The sequence below is a fragment of the Mus pahari genome, chromosome X (assembly GCF_900095145.1).
Source record: "Mus pahari chromosome X, PAHARI_EIJ_v1.1, whole genome shotgun sequence".
Classification (NCBI taxonomy): domain Eukaryota; kingdom Metazoa; phylum Chordata; class Mammalia; order Rodentia; family Muridae; genus Mus; species Mus pahari.
The window spans coordinates 55640353-55656100 of NC_034613.1; the positions used below are offsets into that span (position 1 = coordinate 55640353).

The 15748-nt window shown below is 35.8% G+C and overlaps 1 pseudogene; it reads left to right on the forward strand.

Annotated features, from left to right (window-relative positions):
• Positions 1-4373: 4373 nt before the first annotated feature.
• The window catches only part of LOC110314329, a 14945-nt pseudogene continuing 3570 nt past the window's right edge, over positions 4374-15748 (forward strand).

A 15748-nucleotide genomic window follows, 5' to 3' on the forward strand; every position in this document is an offset into this window, starting at 1 on the left:
ACCTGAAAGTTCTAGAACAAAAAGAAGCAAACTCACCCAAGAGGAGTAGATGGTAGGAAATAGTCAAACTCATAACCAAAATCAACCAAATAGAAACGAAGAAAATGATACAAAGAATCAACAAAACCAAAATCTGATTCTTTGTGAACATCAACAAGATAAACCACTAAACAAACTACTAAAAGGCACAGAGACAGTATCCAAATAAACAAAATAATAAATGAAAAGAGAGACATAGCAATAGAAACTGAGGAAATTCAACAAATTATCATATCCTACTACAAAAGTCTATATACAACAAAACTGAAAAATCTAAATGAAATTAATGATTTTCTAGACAGATACCACTTAACATGTCAAGTCAAATCAACTTATTTCTTAAATTGATATTTCTGCATACTTTGTACTTTTAACTATAAAATATGCATATCCTAACTGTTATTAATATAGTCATTAATAAGTTTCTGTATTTATAGACTTATTACCAAAGAAATATAACAAACGAAAGTTCCATGAGCTGCAAAGTAGAAGATATATTATTTTCTGTTTGACAAAATATTCTGTAAATATTTAGGAGGTCCATCTTGTTTATAATATCAGTTAACTCCAGCATTTGTCTATCTAGTTTTTCTCCAGATGACTTGTCTATTAGTGAGAGTAGAGATTTAAAGTGTCCCATTAGGGGGTTCGATATGTGATTTAAGCTACCATGTATATCTTTTAGGAACTTGGGTGTCCTTGTCTTTGGTGCTTAGATATTTAGAATTGTAATATTCTCTTGGTAGATTTTTCCTTTGATGAGTATGTTGTTGTCTTTCATAACTTTTCAGATTATTATTGGTTTGATTTCTATTTTGCCAGATATTGTAATAGCTGTAATATCAACTATCCTTAGCCTCAATAACTCAGTTGAATACTTGACATATATTTATCCAATGTACCTTTTAACGATTCCACTTGAATACTTATTAATATGAAAATATGATTTATTCTTTTCACATAAACACATTTCTTCAATAGACAGTATCATCTTAATTAATAATAGCTCTATTCATAGACTTTTCAAGACAAACACTTCTTAGAAGATCAGTTATTCCAGTTGTTCTCAAATTTCATTGCTCCTCTATGTTAGAAAGATGCAAAATTGCATTTTTTAAAATAGAAAAGGAAATTAAACAATTTAGCTTTTTATAGCATAAAAAGACTGAAATATATAGGACATTTAATCAAAGAAGTTAAATTTTTAAAATCAAAACTATAAAACACAATGAAATTGAAGGCATATATTAAAGTTTCCCCATATCTATATAATAGAAATTATGTTCCAGAAATGCCTATATTACCAGAAACGGTTGAAAACTTCAATATAATCCCTATCAACGTTTTGTGTTTTACAGAAGTTAAAAAAAAGAACTAAAATATATACAGAACCACAAGAAATGCTCAGAACCAAAACAGTCTTGAAAATAGAAGATGGAAGTGGCATTATACTGATTCCAGTCTGTATAAATCAAACCAAATCAGCATAACATGAAAATATATGCATAGATCAGAAATGGAATACAGAATTGAATACTACATTCAGGCATTTACAGTCAACTGATATTTCACAAAGATACCAAGGGCAGAAATATAAACAAACAAATAAATAAATAAATAAATAAATGAAGGACTATCCCTTCAATAAGCAATGTTGGAAATTGTATATATAAAAAATATAAAAGAATGAAATGAAACCCAAATTGTTCCATATGTCAGATTAACACAAAATGTATTATCTGTATAAAATTATGATCTAATATTCTAAAATCACTAGGAGAAAGCATAAAATGCTTTAATGTGATTTTGCAAAGAAATTCTGATTTGAACCCCAAAACACAGAAAATGTAAACTAAAGCTGAGAACCAGAATATCTATCAAACTAGAAATTTCTAGACAATCATGGAAAGCAACCTGTAAAATGCAGACATTGTGTATACAGTAGTATAAAATATTTGCAATCTAAATATCACTAGGAGTTAAGTGTGCGAAAGAAATAAAAAATTGAAATAACCCCATTAAGAAATGGGGTACAGAGCTAAACAAAGAATTCTCAACTGAGGAATACCGAATGGCTGAGAAACACCTGAAAAAATGTTTAACATCCTTAATCATCAGGGAAATTAAAATCAAAACAACCTTGGGATTCAATCTCACAACCGTCAGAATGGCTAAGATCAAAAATTCAGGTGACAATAGATGCTGGCAAGGATGTGGAGAAAGAGGAACACTCCTCCATTGCTGGTGGGATTGCAAGCTTGTCCAACTACTTTGGAAATCAGTCTGGTGGTTCCTCAGAAAATTGGACATAGTACTACAGGAAGATCCAGCAATACCTCTCCTGGGCATATACCCAGATGTTCCAACCGGTAATAAGGACACATGCTCCTCTATGTTCATAGAAGCCTTATTTATAATAGCCAGAAGCTGGAAAGAACCCCGATGTCCATCAATAGAGGAATGGATACAGAAAATGTGGTACATTTATATGATGGAGAACTACTCAGCTATTAAAAACAATGAATTTATGAAATTCCTAGGCAAATGGATGTATCTGGAGGATATCCTCCTTAGTGGGGTAACCCAATCACAAAAGAAATCACTAGATATGCACTCACTGATAAGTGGATATGAGTCCAAAAACTTAGAATATCCAAGATATATTTTACAAAACACAAGAAAACCAAGAAGAAGGCAGACCAAAGTGTCCATACTTCATTCCTCCTTAGAATAGGGAACAAAATACACATGAAAGGAGTTAGAGACAAAGTTTGGAGCTAAGACGAAAGGATGGACTATTCAGAGACTATCCCACATGGGGATCCATCCCATCATCAGCCACCAAACCCAGAAACTATTGCACATGCCAGCAAGATTTTGCTGAAGGGACCCTGATATAGAGGTCTCTTGTGAGGCTATGCCAGTGCCTGGCAAACACAGAAGTGGATGCTCACAGTCAGCTATTGGATGGAACATAGGGTCCCCAATNGAGGAGCTAGAGAAAGTACCCAAGGAGCTGAAGTGGTCTGCAACCCTATAGGTGGAACAACATTATGAACTAACCAGTACCCCCAGAGCTCATGTCTCTAGCTGCATATGAAGCAGAAGATGGCCTAGTAGGCCATCATTGGGAAGAGAGGCCCCTTGGTCTTGCAAACTTTATATGTCCCTGTACAGGGGAATGCCAGGACCAAGAAGTGGGAGTGGGTGATAGGGGGGCAGGGCAGGGGGAGGGTATATGGAACTTTCAGGATAGCATTTGAAATGTAAATAAAGAAAAGATCTAATAAAAAAGAAAAAAATCCATAAAAATTATAATTCAATATTAAGAAAGCAAACTTTCAGATTGGTTTCCAGCATGGTTGTACCATTGTACAATCCCACCAGCAATGGAGGAGTGTTCCTCTTCTTCCACATCCTTGCCAACATGTGTTGTCACATGAGGTTTTAATCTTAGCCATTCTGATTGGTATAAGGTAGAAACTCAGGGTCATTTTGATTTGTATTTCTCTGATCACTAAGGATTTTGAACATTTCTTTTGGTGTTTCTCAGCCATTCTAAATTCCTCTGTTTTGAATTCCCTGAGGGCCAACAGAAAGAATGTAAACAGGCAACTTTGGGGGTAGGAGGTTGGGGGAACCCTCCAGAATGCACCAGAGACATGGGAGGTGAGAGACTCTGAGGACTCAAAGGGAGGGACCTTAAGATGAAATGCCCTAAAGTAGGGAGAGAGAACTTATAGATCCCACCTCCAGCAGGAAGATAGGACATCAAGTGAGGGAGGGGGTTGCCATCCCACAGTCACATCTCTGACCTATAATTGTTCCTGTCTAAAGAATTAACAGGGATGGAAATGGATAGGAGCTGAAGGAAAGGAAGATCCAGCGACAGGCCCAAAGTGAGATCCAGCTCAAGGGGAGGTTTCAAGGCCTGACATTATTACTGAGGCTGTGGTGAGCTCACAAAAAGGGATCTATCATGACTGCCCTCTAAAAGACCCAACAAGCTGCTAAAAGAGTGAGATGCAGATATATGCACCCAACCAATGGACAGAAACAGCTTACCCCTGATGTTGAATTAGGGAAATACTAACATAAGCTGAGGAGGGTGACCCTGTAGGAGGACCAGCAGTCTCAATCTGAACCCTGGACATCTCTCAAACACTGGACCACCAAACAGGCAGCACACACCAGCTGATATGAGGTCCCCAACACATATACAGTGGAGGACTGCCGGGTCTGTGTTCATTCAGAGAAGATGCACCTACTGCTCAAGAGACTGGAGGCCCCAGGGAGTTTAGAGGTCATGTGGGGTGGGGGGTGGGGACATCGACATGGCAACAGGGGTGTGGGGAGGAGGTATGGGATGTGGAACATCAGAGGTTGGACCAGGGAATTGGGGGATAAATCTGGAGTGTAAAATAATAAATAGTAAAAAAGAAAGCAACTATTTTGAATAAAATCAAATAAAAATATGAACAGATTATGAAAAAGGAAGAGGAATAAGAATTGGCAATTTCTTACAATGGACATGTCAAAAGTGATCAGCTATATACAAAACTGTCAACATAGAAAGGCCAAGTAAGAAATGATACTGCTTGTTTTGAGAAGGTTCTTTGAACAAGGCACAAGAAAGGGGTTTCCCAATGCACTTTCTTCCCTGTTGTAGTTTTGAAATAAACAAAATAAAAACTATTTATCCTTAGCTAGATGCTCAGTGAGAGGTGATTAGCCATGGATGAATTCACACTGAAATGAGTTATTAGTTGAAGCATAGTTAGACAAAACAAGTCCCTGAGGACATGTACAATGGAGACCAATCTCATCCTCAGACCCTTTCTCTCCGTGTTGTGTCCCCCTTCTTATTTCTTCTATTTACTGGTTGCCATGAAATAAGAAACTTATCTTTTCCAATTGTTTCTATCATGATGTTTCTTACTTGTCACAAGCCTAAAAGCAATAGAACAAGCTTAATTTGACTGACAGCTCCATAATCACAAGCCAAAGCAAAATTTTTTGGCTTTAAATTGATTGCTGTAAGTACTCTGTCACAACAATGTAATACTAACAGTTTCCAAACTCCCAAGAACTCAGCATACAGATGTTTACTGATTAAGAAAAAGAAATTAAGTTCAAGACCTACACTTAAAAGGACAGTACCAGGTAACCTGCCTGGAAATCCAGTGCTGGACAAAACACTGTGACCCCTACTCCCAGTTCCTGAACTGAAGCTATGAACACTGGACCTTTGCATACTTAATAAGTGGCATATTACCACTATCATCCCTTATTCTACCTCTGGCAATGAAGTTTATAGGACTTTATCATCTTGGATCACAGAATAATCACAGACCTTTCCTGGTGATACCAAGTGTCCTAGTCAAAACTGAAGTTCCCTCATGCAGGCTCTAGACCAGTTTAATATCTTGTGCACCTGCGGGACAGGACTGAGCTTTAACCACATCAATTTAGCCTTAGAATACATTCGGGTAGATCTATCTTTTGGAGATTATAACTGTGAATGTCAGATGTGACTGATTTGTCAGTAGCTTTTGTGTTCAAGGGACTATTGTCATAATCTAACCACCTAAATAGTACAGTTATTGTGTTATTGTCAGACCAGTGTTAATATTAGGATCCCAGACCTTCTCTAGTGCCAAGCAGAGAGCACTACTTCAATAGGAGAGTCCTTTTGTATCGCCCCATAGCTAGCATGACACTCAGTATAGACCTAAGAGTAAATGAAGCCCATTATTTTCTGCAAAATAGCATAAGCTAATAAATATAACATTTTACTGGCATAAACTCAGACACACAGACAAATAGAACATAATAGGTACAGTTAGGAGCAAGAAACTGTTGCGCTATTGCACAGGAGAGTGATTATAGATAATGATAATGTACTCTACTTTTCATGAAGCTATAATAAATTGTTCTGAAAGTTTTAACACAAAAAAAGATAATTCATGCTTGAGGAGATCCTTGGCTCATTAACAATGCAACCTTGAAGGAGATATTCTCCTTCTTAATGTATCACATTATACTCATAACATGTACTGCTTTGATCTATATATGCTCTCCCTGCAATGAAGAGCTATTTTGTTATATATCTAAAAAATTGGGCCAATTGAGTATGGACAGAAATCTTTGAAAATATGAGCCCCCAAATTATTTTTCTTTATAAGTTGATTATCACAGCATTTTTTCATACAAGAAAACTGTTTAATAAAGCTAACTTTAAGTTATATGTGTGCACATATTAACTGGTACTTTAAGTTATAAGTATGCACATATGAACTGGTAGGTAATGATATAAAAAAAAAAATTGTTTCTTTGTGGATGACCAGTTACTGAAGAGAAAATTAGCAACCATGCTGTTATTTGAAATTTATTATGTAGTAGAAAAACACAATGAAAAGATATATAAGTAGAAACAAAATAATAACATAGTAAGAACCACATACCCTATGTTTTAGAATATATATAAAACATTATTTGAAAGAGTGAGTCTTGAGAAAGAAGTGAGATTACTTAGAAGGATTTTATGGAAGAAGTATTTCACTATATGTAAAAGGAATGTATTTTGCCTTATACATTAGAAGAATTCTGCCAACTTTAAATATTACAATTTCTCAAATACTGACCCATTTATACTTTTACTGTTGGTGAGGTTTTATAATGAGATGAAAATGCATGGTACATTTGTTTTCAACAACGAAGGTCAGACAAATGGGAAACAAAGTGTAAAACAATAAACATTAATTTATAAAGGGACTTAATTGACTGAATTCATCAAGAAATAACAAGTAGATATTTTACCTTTTCAATGTTTAATGAATATTCTATTTCTATGTGTTACCATATAAATAATGAATGTTTGTAGTAATTATTAACCGCTATATTTAAATGTCTACCATTTTTATGAATATTGGATATCTTATTATGTATCATTGCTATTTATTACTAATTTAAATGCCATAAATTTACATATATTATGCCTTTACCTTAAATAATTAAGTATAGAAATAGGAAATTGGTTCTCTTAAATCTACTTCACAATTAACTAGCTCTTTATTCTCTCTATTAATCCACTCAATTATACCATCACAGAAAATTAGAAGAAACAAACACAAGGTTAGATTATTTTGTTTAATTAAAAACATTACATTTATTTATTTGTGTGGAGGTTGGGAGTAGAAGTATATATTATACCACATAGGTAGAGGTAGGAAGACAGCATGCAGGCATCAGGTCTCTCACTCTATCATATCAGTCCCTGGAATCAGATGTGGGGCAAGTGGATAGTGCTACCCAACAGAATAACTGGTAAGATTGAATGAGGTCAGACCCCAGCAATCTCAGAACGGAGAATAATAGGAATATGGCATCTCTTCACTTAACTCTACATGTAACCACAACACCTCACTGAGAGGAGCAAGGCAATCAGTCATATAGTATAAAACCCTAGAGTTCTCAATATTAATGAAGTATCTAGATAAGCCCGAGTGTTCAGACAATGAGCTTCTCTTCCTGTTGTGGGCATTCCTTCCTGCAAAACGTATTTAATCCCTGGTTTACCCTGAGTAAGGTGTATGCATTCATGTTCACCATCAAATAAAGCAGATTGAACTAGCAAGGACCATCTCTTCATCAAGGATTGCCTTGTAGGGAGGGGCTTTGCCATAAAGAGCCAGGAGAAGGCCTTCTCTCTTCCAGCCACTCCTTACTCTCAGCACTCACTGGGAACCAAACCGGGTTCAGGACCCTGCCCTGAGCTCTGCCTTCTGCTTCCTGCCTGGTACACGGGCATTCTGAGGAAAAACTTGGATCAGGGACCCACTTTCCTAACTCACAACAGTACACCATCTGTGCCTGGGTACCCAGGAGATTGGGAATTGCAGCATTTGTCGCAGACTGAGCTTATTCCCTCTCCGGATAACATGGACTGAGGACCGCCATTACAGACTGTATTCTGCCTCCTCTGAGCAGTGTGCTAGCAGTACTCAGGGCACCCCAGTGTTGAGGCAGACACACAGCTCTGCAGTCAGATTTAATGAGAAATAGTTCTACTTGCTGGTTATCTTGCTCATTCCACTTTTGTTTAATTTTTAAGACCATCAGATTGATTTTCTACCTTTCTACTAAATTGGAAGAATTTAAGTGTCTACACTGACAAGCATTCCATACAGTGATGGGTAAACCAAAGTTTTTGGAAATAAAAACACATATATAATTTACCACAGGTTAAAAATAAATTTGTTTAACAGAAAGCATCACTACTAAAAACAAGTGTTGCTCTAACAAAAAAGAGCATATGTCATAAAAAATATGATATTCTTGATCCTCTACTACTGCTGACAAAACTGAGGTGAAAATAGAGTCCACTAACACAGAATAAGGAAAATCTCAGTGCCATTGACTAGAATATGTTTGAAAGAAGCTAACAAATGGAAAACAACAGTGTTTCTTTACCTACTAGATTTAAAATTAACTTTAGGAATTATCAGTAGAGATTAATAGATGAGAACAGAACTTTTTCATAAAAATATGTTATCTATAATATATGTGGCTCTGAAATCTTTGCCAATTCCCCCCCCCCAAATAACCTAAGAATATATCCAAGAGAATTGAAATCATAATTATGTTGGAAACATCCCATTACTAATAACATTATTAACAATGTCACAAAACTAGAACTGGTCTAATTCTATTTAATGGGCTAAGAATAAAGAAAATATCACACACACACACACACACACACACACACACGCACATGCACACACACAAAGTAGAATATTATTCAGCCTTTAAATGAGCATGAAATTTGATCCATGCTATAACATAGATAAGTCTTGAAAAGTCTCTTGAATGAAATAACCTATTCACAAAAGACTGTACTTTTTGTTATTCCACTTATATGAAATACCAATAACATAAATATTTAGAGACAGAAAAATGGAGAAGTGATATATATGGTCTAGGAAACAGAATTAGGGATACTTACAAATAAGGGTATGAGTTCACTAAGCTATAATAAGTATGTTTTGGAATTAGATCATCACAATAATTTAATACCTGTTTAAAATATTCAAGATCATAGAAATACTGAATTGAACACCCAGAAATGATGAAGTTGTCTTAAAAAAGCAGTTAATAAAACATATTTTTGAAATTGACTTCTGTTTTTAATTTTAAAAATAAGAGAAAGAATTGTAGACAATTTTGCAAAAGGCTTTGTTCTCATCTAGTGTGTCTTATAAAGTTGAATCTCTTGGAGGCTTGAGTGTCTCCTCATTCTTATTTAGGAGTCTAGAAAGCAGAAAAAATAACATCTTCATGCCTTTGCCCATCTTTGCTCTCTGCACCATAAGAATCAGGGACTTATGTTACAGTCCCTAGTTATGTTATGCTAAAGTCACTAACAACATGTAGGGCCCTATATAAGACTTAAAAGCAGAGGGTGAATGCATTTCCAGACTAACAAGCCAAACTATTGGGGCAAGTTACCAAAGCCATAAGCAGGTGCTGAAATGGAGGAAGAAGCAGGGAGATTAGTTGAAGTGTGGCTTGCAGTATGAGGTCCTTTATGGTCTCCTGGCTCTACTCCTTTGTTACTGCTCTAGGTGTTATCAGGCTGTCTGTGTTATCTGTCTGTTTTCACTCTGTCCTTGTGCAACTGCTTCCTCTTCTTCCAGTGAAATAGCTGGGTATCAAACCTCCACAGGACCAAGGGCCTCTATGCCAGATAAGGCAATCCTCTGCTTCATATGTAGCTGGAGCCATGAGTTCCTCCATGTATACTCTTTGGTTGGTTTAGTTTCTAGGAACTCTGAGTTGTTGGTGTTGTTGATACTGTTGTTCTTCCTATGGGGTTGTAAACCCATTCAACTTCTTCAGTCCTTTAACTTCTCCATTGGGAACCCTGGTTCAAAGGTTGCCTGTATCTGCATCTGTATTTGTCAGCCTCTCAGGGGGTAGCTATATCAGGCTCCTGACAGTAAGGGCTTCTTGGCATCAGCAATAGTGTCTGGGTTTGGTCACTGCAGGTGGGATGGATCCCTAGGTTGGGCACCTCTGCAATAAAAGACCATTATTGTGAATTATTTGCAATTGGAATATACATATTAATAATAATTTTTGTCTCTTTGGAGCCATCGACATATCCTGGATGGTAATCTACCAGTGCTACCTTCAATGAAGACACACACCTGTAGTCTTATTATGAACCCTGCTCTCTTCTATAAGTTCCTACACTTTGAATTTCATCAGCATCATTAGGAGCCCAGTAACTTCTGCAACATGAAGTCAATCTAAACAATCCAAGGGTGTGAAAAAGTACTTCTGGCTTTCATTGACAAAATATAATAAAATTCCAGAAGGGTACAAATCAAGTCTTCTACTGCAATATGCAACATTCTAACCACAACCCCTAGATACAACCCTTCATATAGCATGTAAAACATAATAACCTAGGTATGAATTCTCACCATCCGTATTTATATGGAATCTTGCCAAAATCTTAGAGATTTCCAGATCATCACTTATCATCTACTTATTTTTTGCATCCTGTGCATGTAAAGCTCACTCATATCCTGAGGAGTTGGCATGCAAATCTTTCCTTCATCTCACTACAGGAATGGCTCATTATTACTATTCAAAATGACAGTTTGTATTTCTGGTCTCAGCTCTGTTTCCTGCAGTTTTTTGTCTACATATTCTCCCATACTTAAATGAACACATGAGTGAACTGCCCATGCTACCTCACTCTTCTGTCCTATTTTATTTTTCTTATGGAACTTATTATTATATAAAACAGATATATGTTCACTCAACTACACACAACGGTCAAATATATTTAAGTTTACCATTTCTGTTCACAGGACTATCTTTAGTGCTTATAAATTTCCTAGACTATAATAGTTTTACAAAGAAAAAATGTGGCAGATGAATAAATAAATAAAAATTCCACATATATTGAAACAAAAGGCAATGTATCACTATCTCAAGAACTATGAAGACAAATACATTCTAGTTACTACATATGACTATTAATGCGATAAGAAAAAAGCATACATACAAGGAAAATTGAGCTATCATCACTTAAAAGTTGAAAGGGAGGGGAAATAGTATTCCTCAGCAATGTAGTTTTTGATGTGTTGCCTTTTCCCATGTAAGTAACTCCCTACTCTTGATTCTGCAGTCGATACTAATTAAATGTAGTGGGTAACAAAGATATCAAAGTAGGAAAGGGAACTAGGAGACTTGTGAAGTAAAGGAAATATGGTAAGAAAGGGAAGAGAATAAAAGAATAAATGGTGTGAGAAGCTGTGATCAAAGAATACATGCACATTTATGTCAATTGAATATGTACATATAGTATGTGAATTCATTATTTAATTTTAAATAATCATTGCATGACTTGCTAATTAACTCTGAAAACTAAACAAAAGTACACAATGACACCAGAATAAACATTGTTGAGCAGAGAAGCTACCTCAGTATAAGGGTTCTTCCCTAGCATGTTGGAGGTTTTATGCATAACAGTAAGTATCATGAAAACTATATGTTCTTTGGATATATACATGAAATATTCTCCAGTATAGACATTAGGTTAAATCATAGAGATTTAAACATATTTAAGAAGTCTTAAGTCATACCAAGTATCCTTTAAAACCACAATGGGACATTGTAGAATAATAGAATCAGTAACACAAGGAAATCCAGAATATTCATTAACATATGGAATTTAAACCACTGTCCTTCTTGTGTTTATTTTTATTTCCTCTTCTTTCAAACAATACACCCCAAAGGCTGCTTCTCTTCTGTCCATTACTCCTACCCCCTACGTACACAACACTTCCCCTCTCCCCCAGACCCATAGATGCAGAGACCCATAACCAAACATTAAATGGAGTTTTGGGAACTCTGCAGAAGTAGGGGAAGAAGGATTGCTGGATCCAGAGGAGTCAAAGACACTATAAGAAAACAACCTACAGAATCAACTGAACAGGGCACTGTAAGATTCACAAAGACAGAGCTGATAATCAAGGAACCTGCATGGCTCTACAATAGGTCCTCTGTGTGTGTGTGTGTGTGTGTGTGTGTGTGTGTGTGTGTGTGTGTGTGTGTATTATAGTTCTGCAGCTTGGAGTTTTTGTAGGACTACTAACAATGGGAATGCTGGTATCTTTGAAGTTTTTGCATGCACATGGGACTCTTTTCATCCTACTGGCTTGCCTTATCTAGCTTTGATATGAGTTTTGTACCTATTATTGAATCTTGTTATGCCATGATCAGTTGATATCACAGGGAGGTCTGCTCTTTTCTGAGGAGAAATGGAATGGCTAACCAATGTCTGGTCTAACCTGAAGCACATACCAGGAGAGGAAGCCCACACCAGATAATTCCTGGATGGTCAAGAATCAGAAGTTGAATGGCCCAAAGAACTATGGTAGATCCAGACACACCTGGCCAAAAGTCAATAAAATGATTCCTAGTAATATTCTGATATACTCATAGATTGGTGCCTAGCTAAATTGTCATCATAGTGGTTTCCTCTGATAGCTGATGGTAGCAAACCATAATTCTTAAAATGTCAATGTCTTAAAATCAAACAAACAAACAAACAAAAAATTAAAAATAAGTTAGAATATACTGAGTTGAATGAAAGTAAAAACATTTCATATCTTCTCAACTTTCCTGATGCTGCAACAATTTAGTAAAATTCTTCATGGTGCAGTGACCTTAAACCATAAATTTATTTTCATTGCTACTTTATAACTGTAATGTTAATATTTTGAATTTCAATGTAAATATCAGTATTTTCTGATGGTCTTAGGTGACAACTGTGTAAGGGTCAATTGACCACTAAAGTAGTTACAAGCCATAGGTTTCACTACCTTAGAAAGATATGTTATTTAATCTTAGGAAGGAATAGAAAATTGTAAAACACATAAAATTAGAAATTTAATCAACTTTCTTTTTTAACAATTTTTATNAGATATTTTCTTCATTTAAATTTCAAATGCTGTCCCAAAAGTCCCTTATACCCTCCCCCCACCCTGCTCTTCAATCCACCCACTCCCATTTCCTGGCCCTGGCATTCCCCTGTACTGGGTCAAATAATCTTAGCAAGGCCAAGGGCCTCTGCTCCCAGTGATGACCGATTAGAACATCTTCTGCGACATATGCAGCTAGAGACATGAGACCTGGGGGTACTGGTTAGTTCATATTGTTGTTCCTCCTATTGGGTTGCAGACCCTCTTCAGCTCCTTGGGTACTTTCTCTGACTCCTCCATTTGGGGCCATGTATTGCATCCAATAAATAACTCTGAGCATCCACTTCTGTATTTGCCAAGCACTGGCATAGCCTTACAAGAGTCAGCTATATCAGGGTCCTGTCACCAAAATCTTGCTGGCATATGCAATTGTGTCTGAGTTTGGTGGTTGATGATGGTATGGATCCTTGTATGGGGCAATCTCTGGATGGTCCATCCTTCTATCTCAGCTCCAAACTTTGTCTCTATAACTCCTTCCATGGGTATTTTGTTCCCTATTCTAAGGAGGAATGAAGTATCCACACATTGGTCTTCCTTCTTCTTGATTTTCATGTGTTTTTCAAATTGTATCTTGGGTATTCTAAGTTTCTGGGCTAATATCCACTTATCAGTGAGTGTATATCATGTGAGTTCTTTTGTGGTTGGATATCACTAAGAATGATATCCTCCAGATCCATCCATTTGCCTAAGAATTTGAGAAATTCATTGTTTTCAATAGCTGACTAGCACTCCATTGAGTAAATGTACCACATTTTCTGTATCCATTCCTCTGTTGAGGGACATCTGAGTTNTTTCCAACTTCTGGCTATTATAAATAAGGCTGTTATGAGCATAGTGGAGCATGTGTCCGTATTACAAGTTGGGATATCTTCTGGGTATATGCCCAGGAGAGGTATTGCTGGATCTTCCAGTAGTACTATGTCCATTAATCAATTTTCAAACACATCAGAATACCTAACTTCTCATGGCTTAATTGAAAATTTATGCAATTAAACTATTACTATAGACTTAACAGCAATCTTTCTCAAGTTCTTTCAAAAAATCTAAGAAAAAAAATCATATTAACCTATTCTATAAAGTCCAAAAATCAAAGACCAAATATTTAAATGACTACTACTGCAAAATAATAGCAAGTTGTGAGATATCATTGACTATCATATTTAAAGAGAGCATGTAGAGCAGAGTTGGCTCTATAAATGTAATATTGGTTTATCATAAGAAATAAATCTATTTAACATGATTTATGCTTACAAGGTCATCTGTATTGATTTAGAGAAAACTGAAAAAATTTTAACAGCTCTTATTTGATATAATTATCCTGAAACCAGGAACAAAATGTAACTTTTAAATCAAGATGCAGGGCATAAGATTTATTTCACAGAGGCTCTGCAACAAAGGACCAAAAACTCTCTTGCAAACAAGAGGAACTTGGATGACTTTTACAGTGTAACATCATGATTTGTATAGTGTTACTTAAAGCTCTTAAAGATTATAAAGTAAAGGAAAATGTATTCCCCCTCACTGCCTTGGGTTATTGTGCTTCATATATGCACATGTAGCTAGGCATGTATTTGTATGTATGGAGTTCACATATACATATAATTTAATATAGATAAATGATTTAAGTGATTAAAAGAAGTAAGGGAATGGACAGTGTAATGTGATATATGTTAATAAATAGTACAAAGAAGGAATAGGCCTTGGATTTTATGGGGTTGGAAAGGATAAAGTTTCTCTGACAAAATAAAATACATGAAAAACCCAAACTTCCTCATAGATTAATCTATTCATGTCTCTAAAGGGAATGAATCATGCTGAATGTAAGTGTTCTGCAAGGGCTCTGAGTAAGAAAATCATTAGGCATATTCCAATAACAGCGAAAAAGGCTGTTTGATTTTAGCATTTATAAACTGAAAATGCAGTGATGGAAGATAAGGTAAGAAAGTTCAGTATAATGATTTACATTAAACTCCCATGCATTTTCTTTAGAGGTATGAAAGAACTGATCTATGTGGTCTATGCAATTTTATCTTATGGGCAAGACATGATAATAGCACACATAAACTTACAACAGCTGTGATTGTCTGCCTAGGGCCTACACAAAACTAAACCCATCAAAATTCAGCCACAGATGAAGAAGGAATTCACTGCTATCCAATTTACCCAGGGGAGTTAACAGCATTCTAAACCTTCTGGATGAGAGAAAATCATTGCCCTCAAACCACACATTTCAGGGAATAGATTAACACTTATGCCACATGAGTTGCCCCAGTTCAGTGGTTCACATAGGAAAAAAAGACAAAAGCAAAACAAAAGACATCAAAGTTGGCATCATAGCTTTGGGACAAGATCGTGGAGATTGCTAAGGCTGGAAGGAAGGAAGATGAAGGATGAGAGTGAACCAAATAAATATATATACATGTATAAATTTGTAAAAGAATAAAATAATAAATAGTTAAGGTATATCATGGACTATTGCTTGGTTTAAAAGAATGACAGTGTCTTCTCTGTAAATTAAGAAGAGAAGAAAATCCAATGAGATGGTTACTACTTATTTTCATTAGGGACTTTGAGAAGACTATTACTGGTGGTATATATATATACCTATACATACATACGCACACACACAGAGACACACATATATATATATA